This window comes from Peromyscus eremicus, chromosome 6, assembly GCF_949786415.1.
Source record: "Peromyscus eremicus chromosome 6, PerEre_H2_v1, whole genome shotgun sequence".
NCBI classification, from domain to species: Eukaryota; Metazoa; Chordata; class Mammalia; order Rodentia; family Cricetidae; genus Peromyscus; species Peromyscus eremicus.
The window spans coordinates 105612813-105637956 of NC_081421.1; the positions used below are offsets into that span (position 1 = coordinate 105612813).

At 38.9% G+C, this 25144-nt stretch overlaps 1 pseudogene; it reads right to left on the bottom strand.

Moving 5' to 3' along the window:
* Positions 1-4890: 4890 nt before the first annotated feature.
* LOC131913866 (small integral membrane protein 15-like) lies at positions 4891-7322 on the bottom strand (annotated as a pseudogene).
* Between the last annotated feature and the right edge of the window lie 17822 nt (positions 7323-25144).

Below are 25144 nucleotides of genomic sequence, written 5' to 3' on the forward strand. Positions count from 1 at the left end.
TAGATGGTAATGAATTCGTTGGTGTAATTTAACCCAGGGTGACAATAAGTCATCCTCTGTACCTTAGGGCTGAGAATGACTCAACTGTTGCCTTGTTACACCACTGTGTTCAGCCATATTCTGTAAATGTAGCACAAAATAATAAAATATTAAGAGGAGGCAAAGAAGAAAAAAGAAAAAAACGAAGTATGGACAAAGCATATACAATACTAGGTCCTCTGTGTTGTGCGTGACAGTTGTGTAACTTGGTCTGTTTGTGGGGCCCCTAGCAGTGGGACCAGGATCTGTCCCTGGCAGCACATGAGCTGGCTTTTTGGAACCTACTCCCTGTGGTGGGATGCCTGGCTCAGCCTTGATGCAGAGGGGAGGAGCTTGGTCCTTCCTCAACTTGGTATGCCATGTTTTGTTGACTCCCATGGGAGGCCTTACCCTTTCTGAGGAGTGGACGGGGAGGGGGGAAGAAAAGAGGTGGGGGGAAGAGAACAGGAAGAGAGAAGGAAAGGGAAACTGTGGTTGATATATAAAATAAATAAAAAATTTTAGTAAAACAAAACAAAATAGATGAGCAAATCATTAGTAAAATTTAAGTTTTTTCAGAAATGTCAGTAGAAATGAGTGTGTATGTGTTTCTGTATGTATGTATGTATATATCTCTGTGTGTATATCTGTTTGTGTATGTCTGTGGGGAAGGTGGATGTAAGGAGAAGGTGTGCTCTTCACTTCTTTTTATGATCTTATTCAAATGCATTTTTGGGGGGAATTAAGTAGTAACCTCTTCTTTATCATATTCCTTCTCTTGCCCTTCTTTCAAAATATAGTTTTAAAAATCTTTTATGCTTGCTCAGAAGTGAGTGTTCTAAAATGTTTGCTGTGGGATGGTCTGTATGTCAAATTACTCTGATTGGTCAATAAATAAAACACTGATTGGCCAGTGGCTAGGCAGGAAGTATAGGCGGGACTAACAGAGAGGAGAAAAGAAAGAACAGGAAGGCTGAAGGAGTCACTGCCAGCCACCACCACCACCGTGACAAGCAACATGTGAAGATGCCGGTAAGCCATGAGCCATGTGGCAAGGTATAGGTTTATGGAAATGGATTAATTTAAGCTATAAGAACAGTTAGCAAGAAGCCTGCCATGGCCATACAGTTTGTAACCAATATAAGTCTCTGTGTTTACTTGGTTGGGTCTGAGCGGCTGTGGGACTAGCAGGTGAGAGAGATTTGTCCTGACTGTGGGCCACGCAGGAAAACTCTAGCTACAAATGTTGCTCTACTTCAGCAGCTCCAACCATCACAGGCAATCTCTCAGCGCATACCTCTGAGAAGCATTCTCCAGATTAAAAACAAGTGCAAGTTATGAGGAGAAATGAACACCTGCCATGTTGGGGTGGCAAGTGATGCAACTGGTCAACTTCCAAATACATAAATAAAACATGTCTGTCTGCTGAGGGAAACTAGCTGGAATATCACAGAAAAGGGACTGAGTAAAAGCAGCTTCAAGGAACCAACAGTTCTACTGCAGAGCCAGAAGATGGCGGACATTGCTCACAAATGGCAGAAACTAGAACCAGCCCCAACACTATGCACTTCTTTACAGGGATGGAAACAAGGGACTCGCTTCCGATGCAGGAGGTTTTAATGATGAGTTAGGAATGGAAGATACTTTTAAAACACTAAACAATATATTTAAATATATAAGTATATTCTAGTTTAGTTTAAGAGTAGCAAAATACATTAAGCCAATTAAAATATTGTCAGCATTTGACAGTCTTTTTATTGAAATAAGAATGAAAATATATATGTAATTTTTCTGTGATATTACTTAAATATATTTCTGTGATCTACTTAAATATGCTTAAGAACAAAAGAGAATTTGTTTCTTCTATCAAATTTACTGCCACCATAAAAAGTCTGACTAAAGAAGCTTTTAAAGACATACGGGATTGTCTCTCTTTCTCTAGGCATAGACATACACAAATACAAACAGAGATGATGAAGATAGGTTTAGGATTATACGTGCATATATATAGATATGTATTTTGAAATATGAATCAGCATATATATACATACATATATATATACAAGTAAATTGAGCATTAATTGGTGTTACATAAAGTTATCAAAAACTTTGAGATGTAAAATAAATGGTACTATAAAGGAAAAGAAACATATACCAGAAATATATTAATAACTCAAATGAAAAACAATGGACCACAATGACAGCACCTGTAAGAGTCCTCATAACAGAGGACATGGTAGTTTCAGAAACAGATGTAAAGGTAGCAAATAATTATCCTGAATCACTTTGGTTTCCTCTGATGTGATGGTCACAATATTAGATTAATCAAATTTTTTTTTTTTTTGGTTTTTTGAGACAGGGTTTCTCTGTGTAGCTTTGCGCCTTTCGTGGAACTCGCTTGGTAGCCCAGGCTGGCCTCGAACTCACAGAGATCCGCCTGGCTCTGCCTCCCGAGTGCTGGGATTAAAGGCGTGCGTCACCACCACCCGGCTAGATTAATCAAATATTTATCTCCCTTTTTTTTAAAGTTAGTGGGAACCCTACTTCGAGGGGTGTATGGAAAGAATGGAGAGCAGACCTCAAAAACATATATAAGAATTCCAGCACTACCTTTACAAAGCTCCAGAAACACCCTTAGGTATTTTATTACCATATTTAATCTTTAAAACAATATTTAAAGGCTATAGTATTTTTCCTTCCTAAAAAAACATTAAAAATTCATCTTAAGTATAGTATTTTGTCATAGGTCATATGTGTTTAATGAATGGTAGAGAAAGTAACTTATTTGTGTATTTATTTATGTCTTTATTAATTTACTTCTGAGAGAGACACTCACTGAATAGCTATAGCATACCTAGAACTCACCATGTACCCCAGGCTGTCCTCAAACTCACAGCAGTTCCCAGTCCCATAGGGGTTGGAATTACAAGCTTCTGTCGTCATGCTTGACCATAGAAAATATTTTAAACCAGATCTTTTAACATAAAAACCTCTTGTGTTACTATATATCAAGGGTTAAAATTAGAATCCTTTGTGTTAATCCTGGCCCAGTTCTTTTCTTCCTTTCTTTCTTTCTTTCTTTCTTTCTTTCTTTCTTTCTTTCTTTCTTTCTTTCCTTTTTCTTGGAAAAAGTATCAAATTTATTTCAAAATTTATTTTCATTTCATTAATTAAGACAATTACTGTAACTGAAAATTCATTACCAGAGGTTCAGGAAACACTAATGAGCCGTCAAATACTACAGTAAGTTAAGTTACTAGACCACGCATTTAGAAAAAAAATAAATGTGTTTGATAGTCTGAAGTCTGATTACCACTGGCAGATACTTAGCTCCATCCTTCTAAATGCCATTTTATCCAGGAACTGCAATCACTACTGTATTCGTGAAAAATTGTTCAAATTTAAGCATTTATCAGCTATGAAGTATAACTTCATAAACTTGAAATTTTAATTTTCATTTTGAACCTGTATGAATAAAAAGTAACAGGACATCATTACCATATTAGTTACAAACAAATGCAATAGAAACATGAGTAGTATCTGTGTCATCAGCAAATTATCTGATGACACTTAACTATCTCACAGCTCTAGTGACTCCGGTGCTTACAGTAAACAAACAAACAGAACCCAAAGTTAAAACAGCAGGTGGCATTTTCACAGCTGAATTTAAATCATGTTTCTCTTCTTAGCAATTAAGAAAATGGCAGCATTCAGTAGGTGGTGTTCTATGTGGTCAAGATAATGAGAATCCTTTAAAATGAGGTTTTAAAATGCAGACTGTCTTGATAATTAACAGTTGCAAGATGGAAGTAGAAAAAAATCCAAATAGACATGGTCATAAATGTAATTTTCCTTTGAGAAAGTCAGTAAGGCTTCCATTCCAAAAACTAAGCAACAATGATTTTAAAAATTGAAATTAATATACTGTAACTCTTTTAAGTCAAAGAAAACTTTGACCTCAGAAGGCAATTCTTTTTTTTTTTTAATTTTTATTTTGCAATACAATTCAGTTCTACATATCAGCCACAGATTCCCTTGTTCTCCACCCTCCCCTCCTCACCTTCCCCCCAGCCCGCCCCCCATTCCAATCTCCTCCAGGGCAAAGCCTTCCCCACAGACTGAGATCAACCTGGTGGACTCAGTCCAGGTAGGTCCAGTCCCCTCCTCCCAGGCCGAGCCAAGGGACCCTGCATAGGCCCCAGGTTTCAAACAGCAGAAGGCAATTCTTTTACCCTTCTAATATCCTCTGTCCAAAATTAATCCCCTCCCCTTTAAACTAACATATTAATAGGATTACTAATCTAAAGCTATTTTTAACCACATGATGTTTTTCACTAGAGTACATGAGCTTCAAAATGTCAAATTACTAACAGTTGAAAGAATTTTTACTACCGATTGAGCATACAAAAAATGCTTGGAACCAGTAATGTTTGAATTTGCTTCATATTTTAAAGTATTTCATAATACCTTCCAGATGGGATCCAAATTTAAATATAATATTCATTTATATTTCTTGTAGCTTGAAGGCAATTTTATGTATTTTAACACACCTTTATTTTTATTGCAACCATCACAAGATCAGGTCATGTCTGAATATAGGGGTCAGATTTTGCTGCACTTTGGACTTTGAGTATTCAGGTTAGGTTTGCTCCACCTACAGGTTAAATGCTAACTTCTTATACCTGTCAGTAGATACCAACAAACTGCTATTTCCAACCCTAGAAGTTACTCCAGTGTTGAGATCAGAACACGATTCTTTTGTATGTTCAGATTTAATTTGCTAAATAATACTATCATGAAATTGAGTGAAACTATGGAGTCCTTCTGAAGCTGCTGAATTTTCCAGATGATTTTTCTGTTTGAGAAGGCTATTCATTGCTTCAAACCCATTTTTAGTCATTTGTCTTTTGCAATATTTTCTTGACGTTTTTGCTTCTTCCTTTGCTCCTTTTCCCTGGCTCCAATTATCTTGGCCAACTCTCAGGACAATCTAGTGCTGGGTAGAGACAGTGGACTGAGGACCAAATAACTGTTAGGAGGAATCTGTAGGGTCCTTAGCAGCCGGCAACCACAACATGCTCAGCCCACGCCTTTATGTCAAGCACCTTACATAATAGTGAGCTTTGTCTGTTTTTCCTGGAATCAACAATGAGCCAATCACAATTCAGACAACCCAGGACTGTCGCCTCTTCTTTGATTCTATCATATACTTTGGAAGGGATTAAATTCTGGTTTGTGACAAAGATAGCATCCACAGGCCATACATCTTGTTTGCCTTCAGTCTCAGACCCAAACATCTTTGCCTCATTTTTCATTACTCCTCAACTCTGATCTTAATTGTAGAGGGTGGAGAAATTGTATGATTCAGAATGCCTATGAGGCTTTAATAATGGCCCAGTGTAGAACACTAATATAATAAGAGAATAATATGCCTCCACACTGCTTGAACTTAGAGACGATTAAAAAATAAATAAAAGACCCCACCTTTTGTGAAAATAAAAATCCATAACTGGAAAAATAGAGTTTAAAAAAGTGTGAGCGTGAATGGAATCATTGAATCCCGTGGCAGTAGAAAATGGTACTATTGAAGGGACTCTAGCCAGTGCGAGCATGGCAAATATGGCTGTAGCAGGCAGACCTTCTCCTTCTCCCTCATTTCCTCTGCCTTGCTAAACACCTTTCAGATTAATACCTAAAGCTAGCCACCAATGTCCATTCCCTAATTTGGTCACCTCCTCCTCCTGAGGCTTACTACCAAGGTCCAGCTACCAAACTATTGAAGTTCATCAATCAAAAGACCCCTTTGGCTACTCTAATTAACATGAAAAACTAAAATTAAACACCTCATCTTAACCCAATGTTTCTCCTTTTATCTTTACAAACCATCATTTTCCTACAGTCCATGTCTGTCTGCTTCTATCCAGAGGCAGTCCTTTGTTGCCCTTGTCCAAGACAAATAACCCTTCCCCTCTCTCTTGTTCCCTTCCCCTTTCTCTATCTTTCTCTATCTCCTGTGTTTGTCTTTTATTCCCTGCCCTTTGTCCTGTCTCCTTGAGACAAAGGTCACTCAACCTAAGGTAATGAATGCTAAAGAAATCAGATGTATTGGCTAGCATAAGCCATTAGCACATTTGGTTATCACTGGATAATGTATAATGCAAATCAAGAACTGGAAGTCAATAAAGGAAGGGCACCATTACTGGGAAACTGGGCAGGACATAATGCTTGATGTCCATCTCACTGGGACAGGTAGGACTATGTTTGCAGAAGAGTTAATAAATAAATTGATTCCACAGGGTTCTCATTGCTGGTATGGATTCTAACTAGTTTGCTGAATCCCATGATGGGATGACCTTTATTAGGTCTTTAATTTTTTCTCTTTATTCTTGAGGATTTCATACATATATACAATGAAATTCGATCCTGTCTTCCCTCTCCTCCCCTTCCAGCTTCCCTGCTGTGGACGATTGATTGATAAATAAAATGCTGATTGGCCAATATCCAGGCAAGAAGTATAGGCGGGACAAAGAGAGAGGAGAATTCTGGGAACAGGAGGGTGGAGGAAGAGGAGAAGCATGATGTAAGATACCAAGATATCAGTAAGGCACGAGCCACATGGCAAGGTATAGATTTATAGAAATGGGTTAATTTAAGATATAAGAACAGATAGCAAGAAGCCTGCCACGGCCATACAGTTTATAAGTAATATAAGCGTCTGAGTGATTATTTTATAAGTGGACTGCAGGACTGCAGGGGCTTGGCAGGAACCAGAGAGAAACTCTCCAGTTACACTTCCCTTATATCTCCATCAACATATCCCTCTCCTAACTTTGTCTTTTATTCACTTGTTATAACTCACTAATTACTGTCATAAATATGTGCATAGATATGGGGCCATCCTTTGGAACATAGGTATTCTATCAGTGTCCGTGTCCTCAGAAGAGTGATTCCCCCTTCTTAAGAAACTATGAACTTCCAGTATCTACTCAGTAAGGCTAGAGTCTACCTTTGATGGTTATTCTTGGTTGTCATCTTGACTAAATATGAATTAAGGGAACACCTGTGAGGGATTTTTGATTATGAAGTAGGAAGATCTACTTTAAATCCAAATCTTTGAGGTGGGAAAACATGCCTTTAATCTGGATCTTTTAAGCTCGGAAAAACCCACCTCTAATCTGGATCATACCTTCTTCTGGAAGTCTATATGAGGACAGGGAAAAAGAAAGCTTCTGCTCTTTGCCTACTCACTCTTACCTTGTTACCAAGTCTCTTTCCTCACTGGCATTAAAGCCTACTTCTTCCATTGTGTCCCAAAGACCAGGTGAGACGTTCAACCTCATGGACTGAGCAACTACTGGATTCTTAGACATTCATAGCCAGTCATCCACTACTAGATTAAGTGAACCACAGCCTGTAAGACATTCTAGTAAGTCACACACACACGCACACACACACACACACACACACACACACAGAGAGAGAGAGAGAGAGAGAGAGAGAGAGAGAGAGAGAGAGAGAGAGAGAGAAATTCATTCTGTAAGTTGTTACTGTAGAGAACCCTAATACACTCTCCCTTACTCTACCCCTTCTGTTTCAGAGCTTTGGCTGCCTTGCTCTTGATTAAGTATTATACTGATAATCCTAGTGGCTCTAAGTTTATGAGTGCAATATCCAGGTCATGTCCAAGAGACAGACTTCACAGCACTACTCCTCATCCTCTGGCTTTTTCATTCATTTTTTCCCCATCTTCCATAATGATGATAGATACTGGGTGTGCATGTCTCACCTAGCTAAATACCTTAATAAGCTTCTTTCATCAAAATAGAATACCACAATTGATTTGAAATAAGTCATAAAATCCAAGTTATTTAAGCACTATATTTATTAGTGAGGGTGATATTTGTGCAAATTGAGTTTGGAAAAGTTCTTATATTCATTAGTATTTTACACCCAATATTAAAGAAAAACTTGAAAATATATAAAATAGTATGCATATCCATAGTACATATGTTTATATACATATACATAAAAATAAAATTCCACTTCTATAAAGCATATTTAAAATTGAAAGGACCTTTACTCAGTAAATGTTCAGTAATTAAACTTTGCTGGGGCAAGATAGAAAGCTAGAATCCAATTTTCCAACTTACATATATTCTGTATAACATCTTTTGCATATTTCCCAGGGACAATGTGTTTATTCTTAACCATAACAATTTAAAGAAATGATATGTCTAAAAACTGTATCTTTATTGCATCCCTATTTTCCATATTCTATCCTTAGGTGTTAAAGTATCAAAATCAATTATTAGGTTTACCCTTATAAACTATTTGAATAAGGAACTATAATTCTGCCCATTGTGTGAAATAAACATGCTCTCCATAACTAGAGGGGAACTATAAAGCTTGATTAATTGTTCTACAAAATATCATACTTTGTGTAGCTTTCAAAGATTATTCACATTAATTTTTTAAAATATATATTACCATCACATCTTATGTGTCATCTGCCTCTGCAATCGCAGTCATATCTATCATTATTAATAGTTTGATTATATAATTTAAAGTATAAATTATCTTATTTCATTTCTGTAATACATCCCAAGCCACCATTTCCTCCCCAAGGCATCACAGCGAGCTCATTTGTCTCTTCTTCTCCCTTTTAGACAGACATTTATAAGATCAATTGTTAACTTCCATTATCATTTTCTTCATGACATTTCTAATCTTCCCTCATTTATTAAAAGACTCTCCCACTTGGTGTGCAATTGTAGAATTCTGAATGCTTTGATGCTGCCATAAAGAGTATGTTAGTTTTGAAGGAAAGTTTGTCCTTATGTTTGGATGTCTCATTCGGTGGAGAAGCTGGGCTGACTTAGAAACCCTAATCCCCCACATTTCTCCCTGAGCTTTATTCTGTACTTCTCATTTATGATAATAAAAACATTTCCAAACACTTTTTGCATGTTTATCTGGAGTCTCTGAATTATTGCTAGCATATAACAAAATTATAATTGTGTGCTTCATCCCTCCACCATCAGTATCAATGCCCCATTTTCTCCTTTTGGTTTTCAGGGTTTTTCAACTTTTCCAACAACATATTTCTAATAAGTTTTTATTTCCTTATGAAAAATCTCACACAAAATTAGAGTGTCTCAAAATAACAAATACCCATCACATAGATGCTGAACTGTGTTACTGTAGGTCTTTTTTGTTTTGATCTACACTAGAAAGGTACCTGAATTGAGAGTTTAGCTCTTGAGTATGGCATGTACTTATAATGGAAGGAGCCCTTGCACCAACACAAGAGTCTGCTGTGTCCACCCTCAGCAAGGCCTGGCTCATCCATTCTATTTCCGGGATTATCGCTCAGTCTGGACCAAAGACCACACTAGCCAGCAAAGGCCCCAGATGGAGCAGCAGGGGAATGCTCATTTCCCTCCAGGATAACTGCCAGGACCCTACAGAAAGTCACAGGGGAACAGTGGGGTGCTGAGAATCCTCCACTGGAATGGATCTAAAGTTTGTTTGACCTTCTCAATGCGGGCATCGGCACTGTGGACCAACACGTTGGAACTCAAAACCCTAAAGCAAGACTGGTTCCCTGTTACCATTATTTTGCTAAACAGGCATAATATTAAACTGACTTCTAATGGCTTATCATTATGTCCATAGATCAGCGTATCTCTCAACCCTCAACTTTTCTTAAGATTAAATAGAACATTTTCCTAGATATAACAAAATAAGACCGTACACACCTCACCTAAAGGATTGTCCTAATTGCCTTGACCGAAGTGAGAAGAACCACCCCCATTGCGGATGACACCTTCAGGAAGCAGCCCAGATAAAAAGGGTGTTTCAGACAGGAGCTTATTCTATCTTTGGCTTAGTTGGGTTCTCCTCTGGCGGCAGTTTGTCCTCTTGTTGCTGCCACTGCTGAGTTCCTTTGCTGATAGTAGAGTCAGCATCTCCAAGTTCTCATCACGGAACAGTGACTACCAGCTCTCCAGGAGCTTTCTGGACTTCTGCTGCCTGTTTGGAACTAATGAGGCACCCTGCTTGTGAAATTAATTCTCTGGAGCTGGTAAAAAAGGGAAACACATACACACACCCCTTCAAGGTCTCTCTATCTTCTTTATTTCTTTCCTTACCTCTTTCCAGATGTTCCCTTTTACATCTCTCCTGATGTCTTCCTTCTAACTAACTTTAATTTTTTCCCTTACTAGCTTATATACCACAGCAAAAACTTTAAGCAATATAAAGATTACAATGTGGTTACATATTATTTTTCTCTTTCTTTCTTTCTTCCTTTCTTTCTTTCTTTTTTCTTTTGTTTGTTTTTTGTTTTTCGAGATAGGGTTTCTCTGTGCCTGTCCTGGATCTCACTCTGTAGACCAGGCTGGCCTCGAACTCACAGAGATCTGCCTGGCCCTGCCTCCCAAGTGCTGGGATTAAAGGAGTGCGCCAACACCACCTGGCTACATACTGTTTTTCAAATGAATGACTACAATGAAGACAAGTAAAAAACAGCATGTTTCCCATTTCCTTTTTATGATAAAACATTTTACGTATTACAGGTGAAAAACAAATTATTCCCAAGGACCCACATACATTCATGTTTAAGCAACTTGTTATAGATTTATAGAGTGTAAGCAAGCAAGGTATTTTTTTCTCAGTTCGTTTACTGGTAGGTTGCACTTTGCAATTACATAGAAAGGATCAATCATTTTATTACTTATCTCAAAAGGTAATCTTGTAAAAAAAATCTTCAAAGAATCACAAACCTAAACTTTTATATATGAAAAACAATCAGTCATTTCCACTTTAAATCCTCAGGTTGCATACCTACTCATCAAGAGGTTTTATTTTTAATTTATTAAATCATATCAGGAAACTGAGGGCAGAAATGGATACAATAAATTAATCATCACCTTTGATCACCAATCTATCCTAGCAAGAAAGGTATGTCAGCCAACAATAGCTAGGCTGCCATTGTTCTTCTTCTGGACTTCAGTGAGTTCCTCACTCGACTATTATAAGTGTGCCTTTTTTAAACTTTAAATTGTTCCCCAAGATTTTCTACATCAAAGCCATTAACAAAACATCCTAATTTAACTTTGCTAACAATCTACATGTCTAAATTCTTTCTAAGGCTGGTGGTTGAATCATTAATCTGCTCCACAGCAGTGCTTGGAAAAAGTCAAAATCACTATTATTGTAAGGACCAGTAACACTTCACAATCAGGGGCTAGAAACTCCCTGAGAATATTCATACAACTCATAGATCATGAGGGACACGGTGACCCTGTGAGGGCAGTAAGCAGAGCTGTGCTCAACAGCAGCATGTGGTCCTCGGGACATGTAGTCCTTGGGCCTCTGCCTCTCCAGTGCTCACTTGATGAAGCTTTGCTGGCTGCCAAGCCATGTTCTACGAGTTCCAATGCCGCCTGTTGGTCCCCTTGCATGGCCTCGGGCAACTTATAGACTGGTACTTAGCCCAATTGTCATCATAGAGGCTTCATGCATTAACTGATGGAAAAGATGCAGACCCACAGACAAACATCAGACAGTGCTTGGAGAATCCTGCAGAATGGGGAGAAAGGATTGTAGAAGCCAGAGGGTTCAAGGACATCACAAGAAAACCCATGGAATCAACTAACTTGGGCACAAAGGAACTCACAGAGACTGAACCAACAACCAGGGAGCCTGCATGGGATTTCCCTAGGCCTTCTACATACATGTTACAGTTGTATAGCTTGGTTCTCTTGTGGGATTCCTAACAGTGGGAGCAGGGATGGCTCTGACTCTTGTTGGCTTTTGGGATCCTACCACTCATACTGGGTCACCTTGCCCAGCCTTAGTACATGGGGAGGTGCTTAGTCTTACTGCAACTTGATATGCCTGCCCTGTTTTGTTAATATGCATGGAAGACTGCTCTTTCCTGAACAGAAATGGAGGAGGAGGAGTGGATGGGGGGGGGACAGAGGGGAGGAAGAGGGAGGGACTGGGAAGAGAGGAAGGAGGGGAAACTACAGCTGAGATGTAAAATAAATAAATAAATTAAAAAATAAATAAATAAATAAATAGATAAATAAATAAAAATGTAAGCAAGGAGAAGGAAGATTAAAGAATGGAAGATTAAAATGAAAGATTCAGAACAGGGTGTGGTGGCTCACACCTATAGTCCCAACTTGGAAACCAGAAGTGAGAGGCCAGTCAACCAAAGCCTGTCTGGCTCCCCTGAATCCCACAGCAAGAACACTTTGTTTTTTGTTTTTTGATTAAAAAAAAAAAAACTTGCTTATTTATTATTTATTTATCTATTTACTTTTAATTTTATGCAGATGGGTGTTTTGTCTGTTTATATGTCTACATACCATATAAATGCAGGCCAGAAAAAGTGTAAGAGTCACCCAAACCAGATTTACAGAGGGTTGTGAGCTGCGTGGATGCCAGGAATTGAACCCCTTTCCTCTGCAAGAGAAGCCTTATCCACTGAGCCATCTCTCCAGCACAAGAACACATTTCAAAACAAAGCCGACTAAGTAAAACTAGAACAGGTCAAAGAAATTAGATATAAAAAGAAAGAAAAAAGGAGATGAAATTTTTTAAAAAGGAAACAAAATAAGTTATGTATAAAAAAGAACAGAAATGTCACATGTAAAATTTTAAAACAATTGACTTTGTAAAATCTACATAGAAAGATAAACAAATAAAAAAGAAATAAAATCAACAGAAATAATAACAAAAACAAACCCCAAACCAAAATGTACAACCCTCAAAAGAAATTTTTTTTAAAGAACAATTGTCTCAATGGGCTGGAAAGATTGCTCAGTGGTTAAGAGCACTGGCTGCTCTTCCAGAGGACCTTGGTTCAATTCCCAGCTCATGGCAGCTCATGGTCATCTCTATCTCCAGTTCCAGGAGTCCAACGCCCTCTTCTGGCATTGTATTGACACGGGGCACAGACATACATGCACACAAAATGCTCATGTAAATAAAATAAAAATAAAGATTAAAAGAATATTCTTTTTTAAAGGAACAGGACTCCAATCCTGTAAATTAGCCATGTGAGCAACAGTAGTACCTTCATTCACCCCCATCTTTCTGTGGCCACTTCGTTGGGTGCAACTGGTACGGACAGAGGGGTATGCAATTTGAATTCCTTTTTTCCTTTATGCTGTTCCTTTTTTTATGCTGGATATTTTCTGGGCAGAGCAAGGCTGTTACTACTTGCAATTGCTCTTATAAGGGGCAGGTGCGACAAACCACAAGAATTCTTCTGACTTGTCTGAATCTCTCATTCTTTCAAATGTTGAGTGAGAAAGCCCAATAGGTATGTGTCTTAGGGTTTCATTGCTGTGAATAGATGCCATGACCATGGCAACTCTTACAAAGGAAAGCATTTAATTGGGGCTGGCTTATAGTTTCAGAGATTTAGTCCGCTGTCACCATGCCAGGAAGCATGGTAGCGTACAGGTAGACATGATGCTAGAAAAGTAGTTTAGAAATCTACATCTGGATTCTCAGGCAGCAGGAAGAGAGAGTGTAAGACACTGTGCCTGACTTGAGCATCTGAAACCTCAAAGCACACCCCCAGTGACACACTTCATCCCACAAAGCAACACCTACTCCAGCAAGGCCACACCACCTAATAGTGCCACTCCCTGGGGGCCTATGGGGACCATTTTTATCCAAACCACCAAAATATGTAACAACCTGAGCCACCAGTGGGAGCACACCATGGTTGTGCACTCCACAATTGAGGTCTCTGGTTTTCCCAACTTTGTTCCTATATACCACACCACGATCTTCCCTCAGTGCTTGTAACCGGTTTCTGATACCCAGAGAGGAAGTGAGTGCCATGACTCCCCTTGACTCTGCCCAGATTCCTGTGAGGGGGAGCTCTCAGTATCTCAGAAAACAACACTTTCTCTGAAGCTAGAGCAAGACTGAGGGCCAACATCTGGATCAGCATGTGGTTTTTGCTGGGAGTTCCCATAGAAGGATAGTGCAGGAACCTTTGGCTCCTGAAGCTGCTGTCTGATATGGAAACCACTCAAAATGACTCCCCACCACTGCACCACAACCAAAACCAGAGAACTTTCCCAAGCTGGAACACGGTAGACTCGGGGTTCCTGTCTAGACAACAGTCACAATTGGTACTAAATCCAATGTTGTTCATTCTTTCACCCCAGTCCCCATCAATGCTCTGCTGCTGTGAATGGTACATGCTGGCATCTCTTTATCTCCTTGGTTCCAATCCACAAACTCTCCATTTTGAATAAGTTTCTTTTGTTTGCTATTGAAACTTCAGTGCTCACCTGGCATAACCACCTTTATGAGGAGAGGTCATATCCCTATGAGATGTTAATGACTTGTGGGCCATCTTCTATTCCATAGAAGAAATTCTTAAACTTTTTGATATATGGTATCTTTTATCCTCAGTTTTCCCCAAATACTTCATAAGTAAACCATATCATAACACAGACAGACATATACATGTTCAAATCTTAAACAGTGTTATAATAAAAAACCCAGAGCCAGCTATAAGCTGAAAGATCAAAGAAACAGAGCAAGCCACAGCCACCACCTATTACCTCACCAACTCCACAAATCCTCTGACTGAAATCCTCTGAGCCTTCACCTGAAAGGGTCTCAGCTGAACTGCTTTAGTTCCTGTTTCCTCACACCTTATATACCTTTCTCTGCCCTGCCATCACTTCCTTCGATTAAAGGCATGTGCGTTTCCCAGTATTGGGATTAAAGGTGTGTGCCACACTGCCTGGCTCTGCTTCCAGTGTAGCCTTGAACTCACAGAGATCCAGAAGGATCTCTGCCTCCCGAGTGATAGGATTAAGGATGTGTACCACCACTGCCTGACCTCTATGTCTAATCTAGTGGCTTGCTCTGTCCTCTGATCCTTAGGCAAGTTTTATTAGGAGACATAATATATCACCACATATACAGATAAGTATACACAGCTGCCTAACAAATCCACCTAAGAGAAAAAAAAACTATATAGATTTGTAAGTAATGGAATAAGGGTGCAAAGAAAATGTTATTGGTAATGTAAACAATAGGATGACCACTAGAGAGCAGTATTTGACTAGAAATCTAAAGAAAGGGCGTGTCATTCCTTGCAGACAAAACAGTGTTTTTTATTTTTATTTTTGTTTCTATTTCATTTGTCCCATTGACAAATTCTTACGTGTGCACAATACATTCTGGCTATTCTCATCCCCAAAGCTCTCTCATCCCCTTTCCATCCAGGTCAGTCTCCCTTCTTTCCTACCAGTCCCCTTCTCTCTTTTACACATATATACTTTTTCAATCTTGTGCCCCTCTGAGTGTAACCACGGCCCTCTGCATGACCACTGATTGGGAACTCTCCACTGGAGATTTGTGTGCACAATTGAAGACAAGACTTCTCTTCACTCGTAATATGCTAGTAACCAATAGTGCAATAGTGCAGCATAGCAAAACCTATTTATCAATAGTCATAATAGATTTATCTATACCATCCATAAAAGAACTGGTCCCAACAAGGCCTTGTGAGATTATTAAACAGGCATGTTTTAATTGACCTGCCTCACATATACTAAGTTATCTGGATTGGCACTTCTTGTTTTTATATTCTGTTATGTTAAATAATGAAATGATCAGACATATAGTGGCTATTGTGGTCACTAATGTGATCAATTGTAGTGTGCACTGTGATAGTCAGCCTTAGTATTCACTGCAGTGGTCAGCTGAAGTGTCCTCTGGTATGGTCAGTCATACTGGTCACTGTGGTGGTCAGTGTTATTGCCCACTGAGCATCAGTTATAGTGGTCACTGTGGTGGTCAGTTGTAGTATCCACTGGAATGGTCATTTGAGGTGTCCACTGGTGGTGAGTTGTAGTGTTCACATGCAATGATCAGTCATCACGGTCACTCGGATGGTCAGTTGTAGCGTTCACTATAAAGTGCAGTTCAGTAGTAGCGTCCACTGCAATGGTCACTAGTGTAGTCCACTGTGATGGTCAGTTGTGGTGTCCTGTGGTGGTCAGTTGTAGTTTCCACTGTGATGACCAGTTGTGTGGCCCACTACTGGTCAGTTTTTGTGCCCACTGTGATGTTCACTTGTGATGTCCACTGGTTTTCAGCTGTAGTATGTGCTGTGATGGTCAGTTGCAGTGACCCCTGGGGATCAATTGAAATGTCCACTGTGATGGTCAGTTGTCATGTCCTATGGTAATTAGTTATACTGTCCACTGTAATAGTCAGTTATGGTGTCCCCTGGAGGTCATTTGTAGTATCCACTGTGATGGTCAGTTGTAGGGTGCCCTGGAGATCATTGGTAGTGTCCACTGTGATGATCAGTTGTGGGGTCCACTGCTGGTCACTTGTAGTGCTCACTGTGGTGGTCAATCAAAGTTATCACTGAGGTGGTCATTTGTGGCTTCCACTGTGGTTGTCAATCATGGTGGTCACTGTGTCGATTGTTAATGTGGTCAGTTGTAGTGCTTAATGTGATGGACAGCCTTTGTGTTCACTGTAGTGGTTACATATAGTGTCTGTTGTGTTGGCCATACTTAGTGTTCACTGTGTCAGTCAGTTGTTGTGTCCACTAAGATGGTCGGTCATAGTTGTCACTATAGTGGTCACATTGTCTTAGTTAGGGTTTCTGTACTGGCTGGTTCAACTTGTGTGTCAACTTGACACAAGCTAGAGTCAAGAGAGAGGAAGGAGTCTCAATTGAGGAAATGCCTCCATGAGATCCAGCTGTAAGATTAGTGATCAATGGGGAAGGCCCCAGCCCACTGTGGGCAGTGCCATCCTAGGTGGTTGATCCTGAGTTCTATAAGAAAGCAGGCTGAGCAAGACATAGGGAAAAAACAGTAAGCAACACCCCTCCTGATCAGCTCCTGCCTCTAGGATCCTGCAATGTTTGAGTTCTTGTCCTGGCTTCCCTCATGATGGACTACAATGTGGAAGTGTAAGTCAAATAAACCCTTTCCTCCCCAACTTGCTTTTGGTCATGGTGTTTCATTGTAGCAATAGAAACTCTAAGACAGTTTCTATTGCTGTGAAGAGACACCATGACCATGGCAACTCTTATAAAGGAAAACGTTTAAATTGGGGCTGGTTTATAGTTTCAGAGGTTTGTCCATTATCATCATGGTGGGACATGGCAGCATGAAGACAGACATGGTGCAGGAGAAGGAGCTGAGAGTTCTACATCAGGGTTAGCAGGCAGAAGAAAGTGCCCTGGCTTGAGCTTATGAGACCTCAAAGCCTGCCTCCATAGTGACACACTGTGGTGGTATTTTACTTGTACTGAAATGTGATTTTAATTGTATGTTAATAAATAAAGTTGCCTGGGGGTCAGAGTTATAGAGCCATAGCAAATGCGTGGCGGTGGTGGCGCACACCTTAAGGACCTGGAGGGCGGTACATACAGGCAATGACAAGGTCGTCACGTGTTTAGTTTACAACCAATGAGAAGGCAGAACATCTAGACTATTTAAAGACATACACACAGGAAGTAGGCCTCTTTTTCGGAGAGCTCTCTTGGCTGAAGCAGGATAGCTGAAGCAGGAAGGGTAAGGCTCTTAGTTCTGACCTCTTGGCTTTCTTCTCTGAATCGGCTCTGTGTTTCTTATTTAATAAGACAGTTGGTTACATATACATTTGGCGCCCAACGTGACAAGAATCCATTAAAACCACTTAACTTGGCTTGGCGGCAGGTCCGGGTTCCCGCCAGGGCGGCCGGCTCCCTAGCCCGGGCCCAGGTCGGCTTGGCCTCAGGCCGGACTAACCTTGAGCTACTTGCTTAAAGCCAGTGCTACAAACAACTCAGGCCTGCCCTGCCGAACAGGGCCCCTGCCTGTAAAACCAACGCACATGGTTGGAGCTTAAGGTAGCAGAATGGTCCCGGATTCAGAAGCTAGTAAGATAGTAATTGAATCTTTGGCCTTTGAGAATGCGAATGCAGCATGCAAAACAATAATCAGGCCGTTAAAGGCAAGATCTGCACCTTTGGAAGATTGGATTAGAGATACGGTTAATGTTGAAGCTCATGAACATGATAATACGTGGGTAGGAGAAGCAATTTCAAAAGGTTTGAGGAATGTTAGATGTTTTGGATGTGGAAAGCAAGGACATTTGAAAAGGGACTGTAAACAGGTCATTCCTAGAAACAATGTTTCTTCAAGGAACAATGGCAACAGAAAGCCCCTTCCTTCTGGAGTATGCAGAAGGTGTGGTAAGGGAAAACACTGGACCAACGAATGTAGATCAACAAGGGACAGACAGGGTAATCCTTTGCCTCAGTCTTCGGGAAACTCCCAGAGGGGCCTCATGCAGGCCCCAATAGCAAATCCAGTTCAAACCTTTCCTGCAGTAGTAGAGGAAACCCCTACCCAGAGCAATTAAATAACCAAATGCCTATTGAAATAAGTCATGCTGGTCAGGATGATGAAACAGAGAATAGAAAATTCAGGAGCAAATATAAAGAAAATTTTTTTGGCAAACTTTTATTAATGAACAAAGACCAAAATTATCGATAAAAATAAATGGTGTTTTGTTGTCTGGTCTGGTAGACACAGGTGCGGACATTACCATAATTGCACCAGAATTTTGGCATCCAACTTGGCCTCTTCAGGAGGTAAATGTTCAACTGTTAGAAATTGGGACATTATCTCAGGTGAAACAGAGTGCAAGATGGCTCGACTGTATAGGTCCAGAAGGACAGAGAGGAAAATTGAAACCATATATAGCTAACATAGCTATGAACTTGTGGGGTCGAGACTTGTTGCAACAATGGAATACTCAGATTAACATCCCTCCAATCTCAGAAACAAATCATAAATTAGCACATGTTTCTGAGAGAAATATTAGAAGGCATTATTCTGAATGGTCACCAGCCATCCATATTATACAAGAACAGGGCACAACAACTGATGATCTTCCAAAGACACCAACAGCTCTACCTTTAAAATGGTTAACAGACAAGCCTGTATGGGTCCAGCAATGGCCTTTAACAACAGAGAAACTCCAGGCTTTAAAAGAGCTGGTAGAAGAACAGTTAAATGCTCAACATATTGAGGAATCAACCAGCCCTTGGAATTCTCCTGTATTTGTTATTAAAAAGAAATCTGGTAAATGGAGAATGGTAACAGACCTTAGAGCAATTAACAAAATAATTCAGCCAATGGGCTCTCTACAATCTGGAATTCCTCTGCCTACTCTGTTACCAAAAGGATGGCCTCTCGTAGTTATTGATTTAAAAGACTGTTTCTTTTCAATACCGTTACAAGAAAAAGACAGAGAAAGATTTGCTTTCACAGTGCCTACTTATAATAATTCTCAACCGGTTAAAAGATTTCAATGGAGGGTCCTCCCACAGGGAATGTTGAATAGCCCAACTCTGTGCCAATATTTTGTACAACAGCCATTGGAAGTGATACGTAAAAAATTTCCTAAATCTATAATTTATCATTATATGGATGATATTTTACTAGCTGACTCAAATGCAGATACTTTAGAAAGAATGTTTGAAGACGTAAAGAAAATTTTGCCTTGCTGGGGATTACAAATTGCTCCTGAAAAGATACAAAGAGGAGATTCTATTAATTATTTAGGATATAAAATAGAGCTACAAAAAAATTAGACCCCAAAAGGTGCAAATTAGGAGAGATAGACTACAGACTCTTAATGACTTTCAAAGATTATTTGGAAATATTTCTCATCTACGAACTATTGTTGGGGTAAAAAATGATGAACTGCATAATTTGTTCAAAACCTTAGAAGGTGACAAGGACTTAAATAGTCCAAGAGAATTATCACCTGAAGCTGAGAAAGAATTGGCCTTGGTAGAAAAGAAAGTACATGAAGGGCACGTGGATCGTGTTGATCCAAAGCTGGATTGCATTTTGGTTATTTTACCTTCTAGGCATTCTACAGGAATATTAATGCAGAGGGAAGATATTATATTAGAATGGATATTTTTACCAAATAAACCAAACAAAAAATTAAAAACTTATGTGGAAAAAATCTCTGACTTGATTTGGAAAGGAAAATTGAGACTTCGTCAATTAGCAGGAATAGACCCAGCAGAAATTGTCGTACCTTTAACTAAGGAGGACATTGAAAAATTATGGACAGAAAGTGAACCTTGGCAAAGAGCTTGCAGTAATTTTTTGGGAGAAATTAACAGCAAATATCCCAAAAGCGATAGAATTGATCTTATAAAGAGAGCTGATTGGATCTTGCCTCGAATTGTACGGGTAAAGCCCATATCTGGAGTTCGTACATTTTATACAGATGCCAACAAACAAGGAAAGGCAGGTTACAAATCAGAAAATTTAAGTAAAGTGGTTCAAAGTCCTTATAATTCAGTTCAAAAATCAGAATTATATGCTATTCTGTTGGTATTAATGGATTTTTCAGAACCTCTCAACATAGTAACTGACTCTCAGTATGCTGAAAGAATAGTATTACATATTGAGACTACAGAATTTATCCCTGATGCTTCAGAATTAACTTCATTATTTATTCAATTACAAGATACAATCAGGAAAAGGAGTCATCCTTTATATATAACTCACATTCGATCCCATACTGGTCTGCCAGGCCCTCTAGCACAAGGCAATGATGAGATTGATAAGTTATTAATAGGAAATGTGCTGGAGGCCTCAGAATGTCATAAAAAACATCATGTCAATAATAAAGGTTTAAAAAAGGATTTTTCCATAACCTGGCAACAAGCCAAAGAAATAGTAAAGAAATGTCCTACTTGTTCCTTCTACAATCAAACACCATTACCAGCAGGATGTAACCCAAAGGGTACTGAAAGGAATGAAATCTGGCAGATGGACGTGTTTCACTTTGCAGAATTTGGAAAACTGAAATATGTACACCACACTATCGATACTTATTCAGGATTTCAATGGGCAACTGCTTTAAGTTCTGAAAAAGCTGATTCTGTAATCACTCATTTGCTAGAAGTTATGGCCATCATGGGTATACCTGCACAAATCAAAACTGACAATGCTCCATCATATGTCTCTGTTAAAATGAAACAGTTTTTTGCTTATTACAATATAAAGCATATTACAGACATACCACATAATCCTACAGGTCAAGCAGTTATAGAAAGATCAAACAGAACTCTAAAGGATATGCTAAATAAACAGAAAGGGGCAACAAAACCCCCAGAAATAGACTGCATAATGCTCTATTAACTTTGAATTTTCTTAATGCCAATGAGAAAGGAACAACAGCTGCAGAGAGACATTGGATAATAGAAAAAACTACAGAATTAAATCAGCCTATATATTTTAAGGATATGCTGACCTCAGAATGAAAACCAGGATATATGTTACATTGGGGACGAGGTTTTGCTTTTGTTTCTACAGGAGAAGATAAGTTGTGGGTACCATCAAAATTGATAAAGGTTCGATTTGAACAAGAGAAACCTCTTAATTAGAGGAGGTGATAGCTCATCAACCAACATGAACATCCAATTTAAACTAACTTATATCAGTAACACATGTCTTTTCATTTAATCAGATAATAACTTGCCAAAAAGGAACATCCCCAAAATTAGTCTTGGGGAAAGGTTTTTGTTCTTGTCTTTTAGGAAAATAAAGGTTAAGGAATCTGAATAACACTGGACAAATAAGACAACTGAAGAAAAGGGACAAATCATCTATCCCAGGAAGCCGAATGAAATGGCGTATGGGTATATATTATCTAAAAAATTTTATGTCTTCCTAAATGTTTGTTTCTGCTTTTCTCTAAAGATTTAACACTATTGGTCTTCTAATAGTCCCAGTCCAATTAAAATTTAAAGCTGACTTTGGAGTTGGAGAATGGCTCTCTCCTTCTTTAAACTCAAGCATGTTGTTAAAAGGAAAATGCAAACTCCCTATATCATGCCAGAATAAAAGAGCCATCTTCTGCTATGAGACAGGAGAAAAGCCAAATTAATTAAGGGACTATTCTATTACTAATCTCAACTCTTTGATTCTATTCTGATTCTTTAAACTTTTCTTAAAATATAAATTTTATATCAAAACTTACAAGATTAATATATATATATATATACATTTTAAACTTTGCTAAGATATGAATGGTCATATAGAGTACTGATTAATTCTAAAAAAAAAAAGGCTTCAATTAGCTGCATATATATGTCTTTGTGTTCGCGTCTCTTATCAGTTTTCTGCAGGAATTCACGGCCAGGCCTAACATCAACTGAAGTCTCCAGGAAGAAGTTGGGGCCCCACAACAACAACAATTCCACGTGGACAATAATAACATCACTAAGCTGACAAACATAATCTACAGATCAGCTTTGAACTACAAGGTGCTCAGAGCAATTTTGAGATGACTAGCTGAGATGATCCAGTCTCAAAGACTACTTGAATAAGGACTTGAGATAAACCCTGAACTTTGGCATTATACACAGAATGGATAATGAAGGATATAGTTACCTTTCCCAGAATTTGACAATTAACCTAAAATTTTTCTTTCAGGATAAAGATAACTTCGCCCATACCCAGCAGAAAGCAATTTTAAGAATACGACGCCCACATTCCCAAAGAGGTTGTGTGGGATGGATGGTTTTTTGGTCTTTTTAATGGGTTTTGGGTCTGGGATAATTTTCATTGTTTAGGGGGGTTGGTTACAAGTTGTCAAGGGTTAGGAAAAAGACTAAGCAGATTAGATTTAAGGTTCTTATTAAAAAAAAGAGAGAGAGAAAGAAAGAAGAAGAAAAAGACAATTACTAGTTTTAAATACTTTACATTGGATTGGATTGTTTTATATTATATACAAATTATATATATTGAAATTGATATTGTTAGAAAATGCTATATGTATATTTCTAATTGTACTTATATCGTTCATTTAACAATGCAATTTTCTGATCCTTGAATGTTATTATTACCATTAGGATATAAAGAAATGATAGTTAGTAGTTAGACATTACAATAGAACTTGTAGTCATATTAGATATGTTTTAAAAATTGAGCAGATATATTTTAGATAGGTCATCTTCAAACCCTTCAGAGATCTACAGAATATGGCATTTAAAATGTTTTAATAACTTAGAAAATTTTTTCTTTTTTGTTATGACTATGAGACATGTCGGCTCCTGGCAGTACCAATCTACTTCAGAGAAAATATGGGCATTGAAGAAACTGCGTATGGAGTTAGCTTTCATTGTGGCAAAAGTTAGCCACTGGATAACAAAGTATCCTCGAATCAACTGATGACAAAATGGACAGACAGGACATGAAACAAAGGACTACTGATTCTTGCCTAAACAAGCATGGTTATGGCTTTATCAAAAGGCATCTTCTGAGGCCAGGACAATATGGCACCATCCCTGACGTGGCCTTCGCAACTCGGAAAAGGTACAGTGCTTTTTTCTTCGAAGGCAGCTGAACAGGCAGTGGGCCGATGGCTTCTGATATGCTATGGAACAGCAGCTGAAACAGTTATTCTTGAAGAGTAACTAAGCTCACGCCTCTCAATAGTAGACTGGCATTTGATAGAGAGATGTGGAGAAGAACGGGATGCTGAGATGAAGCCATATGTACACAGCCAAGAAGAATGGAGAGCTGAACAAAAAAACCATCAACATTTTCCAGAATTTAAAATCCTGAATCATGACATGACATTAGTGGAATTCAGATGTTTCTGGTGCATGGACTGCTCTCACCCAATGTGAGGTTGAACTGTTGACCTTGTGTACATCCTACTTCACAAATGAGTCTGTCAGATATGCTAAGCCTATATAGGCTGAAGATGATGCCCCAGCATTGCGGAGAAACCTCAGGTGACTGTCCAGGCAGCTGGCTGTTTCTGTCAACTCACAAATTTTTTGGAAGTTGCTTGCATGCACTTTCTGTTTTTATTTTTGTTAGCTAATATTATTTCCTTCTTGGGTCTCTGAGGGAGTTGAAGATTAGTTAGTTATAATTGAAGGTTAGTTAGTTGAAGATTAATTAGGATAGAAAATGAATTAGATACATTTTGGACTTAACAAAATAGGATAATGAAATTATCATCTCTGAATTTGTCAAATACAAATGGACTAGACATTGTTTAGACATTTATTATTTATATATATTGTATATAGTTATTGTACTTTTATATATAGTTTTTCTTTTGTTAGTTATAAGCTTTTTCTTTTTTTTTCTCTTTTTATTAAAATAGAAAAGGGGAAATGTGGTGGTATTTTACTTGTACTGAAATGTGATTTTAATTGTATGTTAATAAATAAAGTTGCCTGGGGGTCAGAGTTATAGAGCCATAGCAAATGCGTGGCGGTGGTGGCGCACACCTTAAGGACCTGGAGGGCGGTACATACAGGCAATGACAAGGCCGTCACGTGTTTAGTTTACAACCAATGAGAAGGCAGAACATCTAGACTATTTAAAGACATACACACAGGAAGTAGGCCTCTTTTTCGGAGAGCTCTCTTGGCTGAAGCAGGATAGCTGAAGCAGGAAGGGTAAGGCTCTTAGTTCTGACCTCTTGGCTTTCTTCTCTGAATCGGCTCTGTGTTTCTTATTTAATAAGACAGTTGGTTACATCTACAACACACTTCCTCCAACAAGGCCACACCTACTCCAACAATGCCATACCTCCTAATAGTGCCACCATCTATGGACCAAGTATTCAAACATATGAGTCGGTGGGGGGTGGGGGGGCAATTCCTTTTCAAACTGCCACACAAATGTAGTGTGGTCCACTTTGATGGTCAGCCATAGTAGTCACCTGTGTTATTTATTGATGTAGTCAGCTGTAGTGGTCACTGTCATGTTCTATGTGGTGGCAAGTTGTGGTGTCCACTGTGATGGTCAGTCATAGTGGTCACTGTAATGGTCAGTTGTAGTCACCATTGTGAAAGTCTATCATAATGGCCACTGTGGTGAAGACTTAGAAGATGACAAGGGGCATTCTGTGGGCCATATTTCCACAGATAGAGGAAGATACATAGTCTGGAGTCTATGCACCCTTCACTGCTCAAGATGCAGATAACGGAGGAGCCTCCAAGAAAGACCTGATATTTTCATGTCTCCAGAGGTGTTCACAGAAGATTCTTGGAGTCACAGACTAGAAGACT